Consider the following 7,870-nt stretch of genomic DNA (forward strand, 5'->3'; position numbering starts at 1 on the left):
TCTCATCATTAATTACATTTCAGACCTATCGAGAGGGGCAATTAATGGACAGGAAAACTGGGAATTTATTTCTCAAGTAAGTAGATTTAAAGAGACTCTACTTACTCGTAGTCGTATATCTGCCTAGTATTCACTTAGAAAATTTAAAATCTTCTAAATTAGAAGAAAGCCTAATTTAAAGCTACATGAAGTAAAAATTACTGCTTGTAACATATAAGGATTTGATTATTTTTTATAGGAATCAGAACCTTTTATTAATGTACTACAATTTCTCTATAGTGCAAACATTCATGAGTCGTTGAATTGATTCAGCTGAATTATTTGCATCAAAATGACAATTGAAAAACTCAAACTGATGTGGTATTTTCTGCAATCAAGCATGCGCGTGTACTCATGAGAGTATTTTTTTTGCATCCAATCTTTTTGAAATTTCGGTCACGGGAAGAGAGAGGAGTAATTATAAACCTGTTCTGTCTTCTCTTGAACAGCGCTGGAAGGGCGAAATTTCTGACGTAAGCAAAATATAACGAAATTTCTGCAGAGTAAGCAAAATATAACGGAGTATTATTGGTTCTAATGAGATTGAAAGCCGAAGTAAAACTGTGGTTATTAAGGCAGAAATTTCACAGCAAATAAAATGGTGCTTTAAATAAGTATAAATCGCCATTCTTTTAAATTATGTGCACCAACTCTACGACTCAGGAACGTTGTTGTGGGCTCAATCCTTAAGCCAGCTAGGCCCAAACACTCTTGCTCGTTAATGGCTCGTGTCGTCCTTCAACCCCCTTTGTCCCCTTCTCCCAGGGCTCAAGTCATACGAGAGTTCTTAGTTAAAAGGTGTAATTCTTAAGTCTCGAGGCTTCCCTGAAAATACATCAATAACAAATCAACCAGTGCAACCCAATAGACTCATAAATAAATACAAATAAATACATAATTGAATATCCTAATTTTAGACAAACACAGAATATATTTCCACCATAGTTTAAAGCCTAAGATTTCACGCCTATTTACACACACCCTGATTACACACGACACCCACCTCCTTCACGGTTCCGCACAACAATGACAAGTCTGCTATTCCTAACCCGTGCACGTAACAAACAGATTTCTCTAAACCTAAAATTACTTGTCGAATATAAAAATACTTGATGAATTAAAATCTGCTCTATAAAACCCCAACAACGTTTGCACCATACAGCATATTTTTTGTGCTTTAATGAAAGGATGCTCGAAATTAAATCCTAGGATTAATCGGAATATTATGTAATATATCACAAGCACTTATTATATCAATCACTGTCGTACGTAGGTTGCAGATATAAAAAATCGAAGTAAACTTCTTGGAAAAATTGAAAGAAAAAAATTGCTTATCGTTATATATTGTTGCCAATAATATTAGGAAAGTAGAATTTTCTGGTATCGTTTCGAAAGCTATAGAGTGCAATTTTACCCATATGTTTCTTGTGTAACAAACAGATTACAGGGTTTCAGAATTTTTCTCAATTGGTTAACGAGCAATTTCACACTTTTTATTTTAAATTAAGGTCTGGGAGTATAGATTTTAGGTTTAAAAACATTCGGTAGGGTAGGAATTATGGAAGGCCCTCTTCACAAGAACTGTACTGTGTTCATATATTCACTCATCAAATACCATAAAAGATTCTACGAAGCTAGATAAAAATATGGTATGTGGATGCTTGATAACCCCAAGGTAAGTTGAGGTGCACTCAAAATAGAGTAGTGGAAATATGTCTCAAAACATACCCAAGTCAACTATGCATAGGTAACTGCGTGAAAATGAAATGAATTTAAATATGATGTATTGGGAATTTTCCTACGCATGAGGCAAGGCTTCATTATTGGTTTTCCTAGGTTCCCTTGGAAATAACTGTTAGAAATAAGGTTCCCCTTATTATAGTATCCTCAGTTGACAAAGTTAGGAAAGGTTTAAACGATTAAAGGACGTTAAATCAAAGAAATTTTATTCATCTTTGTTGCTGCAGCTGCGAGGTATTCGTAGGTCGAAACAGAAATATCATCAGGCCAAAAATTTAGTTCACTCGTTGCGCCTCCTCCAGAACGTAAAGATAACAGGATGATGCGTGTCCAAGAATCGACCTTCAAGGTGTATACTAGAAACAATGACGTACTCTTTGTAAGGAACAATAATATATAGCAACTCTTGTAGCAGTATATCAGTTACCATAATCTATATACAGACGGACTGATATTTCACCTTATTCAATTAAAATAAGTGGTCATATAGCACTTTTAGATGTGCGGTTGATTGGATAAACGTAAAATTTTAAGGAAATGCTCCCTTCAATGCGCTTTCACAATACATTCGTAGTGATGATTGATGTCTCAGGACTTGCATTACTCTTAATTAACTTAGATCTAAATCTCAAGATATTAGATTTTAACTTTATTTTCCATGTCAAATTCTGGCTAACGCAACAATACTAACCATTTGAAATTGGCTTTAATGTTCAATTAGAAATGTTGTGAGAGTAAAAAAGAATTTTGTTTTATTACAAATCGATTCTGATTCCTCATTCAACTTTACAAAAGGCACTTCATGTAGTAACTTCTTTCTTACCACTTACATTATTGTATGATATAATATTGATTTTGTATTTTATTGTATGATTGTATAAAATTCTCTGATTCTCTGAAGTTAAAATCAACTGTTTGCAAAATGACGTGTGTAATCTTCACACAGATGTCAACCTCATTATTGATGGAAGTGTACTCATTTCTTACGCAAATACCAAACAATACATGGAATTATTGAATAATAAGCAAGCCCGCTGAGATAGGTTGTAGGACAACAGATTAAAAATATTTATATTGATCATAATATAAAGCTTTATTTATTTTGATAGTATTTATAGATATTGATATTATTGATCATAATAAAGCCATGGGCATATTGCTTCAGTGCCGACACTTCTAATCTATTCTATAATGATTACAATAAATTATAAAGCTTTAGGCATACACCGAAATTTTTTTCGGTGTAACTTTTTCTTCTGCTTTTTATTTTTTTTTATATTATATTAATTAAATTAATTACATTAATTTGCATTAATCGCACAGAGAGAGAAAACAAGAGCAGTGTCTCTCAACCGCTTTTTATTTACAAATAAATTTCAGGTCAGAGGTTAGGGGTTTGCTGACATTAAAAAAATTAGACCTATACAGTACACGTGTGAATTCTACTTCGTAACATCTCTGCGATTGCTAAGCATTTCACAGCATCGTCATGTTGTGTAATTCGCATCTTCGTTATATCAATTGTGCACGTTGCATTATAGTTACATTATTTGAATATCTCGAGCGATCAATGTATTATTTATGCACTATGCAACAGCCTTGGGCCAATTGTGAATTTTCTATCATAGTTACGGTAGTTTTTAGTAAATATAATCGTTATTTTAATAATATTTAACATATTGCTACGTGCGAGGTGCCCTTCGTATCGTTGTAGCGTCAAATGCGTCTTTCGAATCACCTATACGTGTATACTTATATTGTGCAATTGGCATAGCTTATGCCTCAACTACTGGATCACGTGAATTGGATGACATTATATTTCAGCAAGGCTCAAAATGTCAGAGTAACTACAATAACTCAGAATTTATGTTATTGTATAAAATCTTTTAACCAATAAAGGTTAGAAGCCAACTGCAAATCCTTGACCCTGATGGCCTGACCGCGCATAACGTCACAAGTTCAAATGATAAATGACGTTGTAAACAGAAACAGTTTTTTATCATTAAATTATTTGAAATTTCGTAAATCTAGCGGGTTACATTTAATGCATCTTGCAGAATCCGCTTAAATTATTTCTCTTGCATGACATTCAGTCAAGGAGAATATCTTGCCGGTGGATCATCGCCGATGTGTAGCTTAACATCAATTCTGCAAAATGGATATTGAATGTGAATTGAAAAATATTGTGTCGCAGCCCTAGTAGCATGAAAATGATTTAACTTTGGCACCGCTTGATTACTGTAGAAACTTTATACATCACCTTTTTCTGTTGTTGAAGTATAGCCTTACACAAGTTCATAAGGCCTCAGGAATAGTCTTGCTGAACCTTAATTCTTTTTCAATAAACGTTCACTACCAAACCAAACATGCCTAACAAATCGAGCAATCAAATCAAATCTGTGGACAACAGATTTAATTAATAAATTAATAATAATTTTCAGGCTACTCACCCATTTAGAAATTCTGGTTATTGGTAAGCTTGCGTCAAATAGGATTTTTTACACATATTTAGTTATGTTTAATTAGATCGTGCAGAAGTGATGTATTTGTATCATTTTATCCTTGCTCATCATTTCTCCTTGCACATTTGTATCATCTAACTCCTTGCTCTCATTTACTGAATATGCATCACTGTACATGCGTAAGTGCTTAATACATTTACTGAATGTGTATCATTATGTTTGTGATGCATAAATTAATAAGAGTCTCACCCAGCGGGCACGCAGCGCGTGGCGTCCTCGTCGTTGGTCCTGACTCGCTCCTCATGTAGCAGCGTCAGCAGCCGCCGCTGCTCCTGTTCGCTTAGCGCTGGGTTCCACAGTTGGAGGTGCTTAAATCTGGAGTATGAGTAATGATTTGATATTGAATTTAAATGTATTTATGTAGCGTAAGACAATGAGTGACTGAATAAATTGAAAGTTTTTGCTTTGAATATGGACAAGGACAGAAATTTTAAAGATGAAATTTTCGAAAATCTTCAAAAATATTTTTATTAATATATTTTCATTCAAAAATATTTTTAAAATTATTAAAAATATTTTCAAAAACAATTTTGTCGTAGCTCATTCAGTGAATCACTTTTCAATTTTGATCGTCATGCTACTCCCTCCACATTTGAATTTACTCCTCAGTGCAGAGCATTTTATTTATTCATACGTTTTAATTATTTTAAAATCGGATTTATATTAAAGTCCCTTTGCGAGCACTCTCAAAACATAAATTATAAAGCATGCATTTGTAATTTGAAAGTTCAAACGAGCGTTGTTTCAAACGTGGGCTTAAAAATCTTGAGGATTTCGAAAAAGCGGTAAAGAGAATTTTTTGCAGGAACGAACTAGTCATTCAAAAGTGAAAAGTTTGAACTCATTTAGGAAGAATAAATCATAAATTTTGCAAGGAACTAACCGAGTTTAAAAATTATTTAACAACCACTTCATCGCCTGTGTTTCCCAAATCTTATTTTTCTAATTTTTTTCTCTTGAAAAACATTCATAAGTAAGTGACTTCAATAAACAAACAACAATAACATTCAACCGATATCAACAATGAACTCGATACCAACAGTAAAAAGCAGGTTATTTTGTATCGGAGAAATTTCTGGAAAACAAAATATAATCATATTATAGCTTGAGAATAACAGGCACAGATTATTATCCCTCACCCAACCGACCTCTTGCCTCTAGGAGCATACATCAGCACCGTCTGGGCCACGGCCTCCCAGCTGCCAGCAGCGGCGTCCAGCACCACCAGGTCAGGAGGAGGCTGGGCCGGTAGGCGTACAACCGCCACATCGGTTGGAAGCACTGGTGTGTAAACGACTGCAAGGATAAATGCTATTCAAAATCTGAGCTGACTTCTGAAATCAGACAAATGAAGATTTGGAGGGTAATATTCATCGTTCAGGAAGAATAATGCATCTGTTTGGAACCCCCAAGAAATGTACGCCTGAACGTTACATTTTCTCTTTGGCAGAAGATAGACCTCAGATGAATTTGGCTGATTCGGCAGACGAAAAACTGTAGGTATCCTTTCGTTTTATTTCCAGCTTTAAGCAAAGCGCTTCAGATATAACTTTTTCATGAATCTTTATATATGACTGTATGATTGCATACTGAGATATGTCAAAATGGTCTAACTCACTTTACAATCTTTCAATCGTTTTCAAAGTTCAGAAGTTAAATCTTGGACATAGTTTCGTCCCTGTTTAATTTATATTCATCAATAATTCCGACTCTGCTAACTTCAACTCCTAAAATTGACCGAGGTCTTCGTGCAAGCCACTCAGTGGAGTTAGATCGAGCGGAGCCTCAAGCTGCAGGTGCAGGTACTTCGTATGATCACGGCTTGCCCCTGAAGCCAGGGCAGCGATGCCCTCTGCTGTCTGGATGCAACCGCGGAAACCAATGATCTTGGACCTCAACAAGAGAATAAAATTCTTAATATTGCTGACGTTAAAACATTCATAAGTGCTGGATATGAGATTTGCAATGAATTCCCAAGATGAAATCAAATCTGTGACAGCACAGACATAGCCCGGCAAGAAAATTTCGCTTGAACGGCGTTAACGACACTGAACATCAGGACTTTATTGATAGTTAAAAAAATAGTTTGTCTTCTATTTTTTAATGCAATGATGGAGGATAACTCCCAGCCAATTCACAAGAAAAATTTTCAGCTAGTGCTTGTAACTCTGGCATCCAAATTAGCTCAGAAATCGATATTAGGAAATTAAGTCCAGTTACATCACCAACGTCAATTAAATGTAATTTTGATAAATCAACGTGGCACGAAACAGAATTGGATGAAATTTTCTGAAAATTTTGTTGAGACACATTTTAAAAGTCAAAATGACCAATAGCTACGACAGGAAACAGGAATTGCAATTGCGAAATTTATTGTGGGAGTTCACAATGTTTGCGTTGCAGAACACCAAGGGGCGCATGCCGGAGGCCAGCATTGCCAAACTTCACACTTAGCTCATATTCCTTTACGTAGGTAAGAACGCTAGAGGGCATAACAGCCTATGAAGTTAAGTGCTCAAAGCCAAAGCGCCGGATGTCCACAGCCACAGCTTAAGCTTGCTAAAGATAAGCATGGCCATACTGTATCTGGTATGGCCATGATGAGCATGGCCATACTGACCGAACCTCTCGAGGCCTAACATATGTTGCGATATTTTCCACCGAAAACAAACCTGAACGGACCTAACCTAACCAAATTGGCTCAAGGAAGTTATAAAGGCGGTCCAAGTGAGCTGATAGAGCCAGTCATTGGCTGTAAGAAGGTTGTGAGCCGAAACAGCGTGAATAGGTTAGGCCAGAAGAGGTTAGGCCGGAGTAAGTACAGCCGGATGAGGAACTTGCCTGCTTACGAGCGAACATGCTTTAAGCATTGCTAAAAACCTACGGCGCTATTATCTTTCGGCAGAGTGTAGCTTGTCTGGATTGCCGAGTTCAAGCATAGTCTGCGTCTTCTAGCTCTGAGGCTGAGTAAAGTAACTCCATGGTGAAGCTGAGCGTTGGCTGCAAGGCTTATTTAAGAATGAAATTTGTGGCCTACGCTGGACCCCCAACACGAGTATATTCATGTTCGACACCAAAGCAAGTCAATTTTGCTGGATCATTTTAGTGCGAAACTTTGACTAGGCCTTTCTGAAGTTCCGAGCATCAGGCAACCTACGGAAATGAGAGCACATCAAATATACTCCGAGGTGCAGTAAATAAATGTATAAAATTCTGATAATGTGTTCAAATATTTCTAGAATTGAAGAAAAAGGACGGTTAGTCATTCACCTGCTGGCGAGCAGAGGCCGAAGTGAGTCATCGCAAGGTATGAATATACAGTCGGGGTCAAGAAGATGAAGGGTCATGAATCCTGTGTGCTGCTGTACAATCTGTTTCCACGCGGGACTTTGTAACGCTTCTGGTGGCAGTTCAACCATTAAATTCATTCCTCGAACGTAAGGTAGCATCAGTGGAACTGCAAGCAGATCAACTTCTGCAAAGGACGAATTCTGATTGATTTTTATCAAGATTGAAGGGACGATCAATTTTGGAGAATGACATTTTTCTTAATAACACCGTTTAATGAA

The 7,870-nt window shown here is 36.3% G+C and overlaps 1 long non-coding RNA gene across 1 annotated transcript; it reads right to left on the reverse strand.

Moving 5' to 3' along the window:
• Positions 1 to 3,096: 3,096 nt before the first annotated feature.
• LOC125178974 lies at positions 3,097 to 5,550 on the reverse strand. The gene is made up of 3 exons (XR_007157105.1): positions 5,450 to 5,550; positions 4,491 to 4,616; positions 3,097 to 3,927 (listed from the first exon to the last, which is right to left on the reverse strand). It is a non-coding gene; the product is annotated as an uncharacterized LOC125178974 (long non-coding RNA).
• Positions 5,551 to 7,870: the final 2,320 nt, after the last annotated feature.

The sequence above is a fragment of the Hyalella azteca genome, unplaced genomic scaffold (genome assembly GCF_000764305.2).
Source record: "Hyalella azteca isolate HAZT.00-mixed unplaced genomic scaffold, Hazt_2.0.2 contig1766, whole genome shotgun sequence".
Lineage (NCBI taxonomy): Eukaryota > Metazoa > Arthropoda > Malacostraca > Amphipoda > Hyalellidae > Hyalella > Hyalella azteca.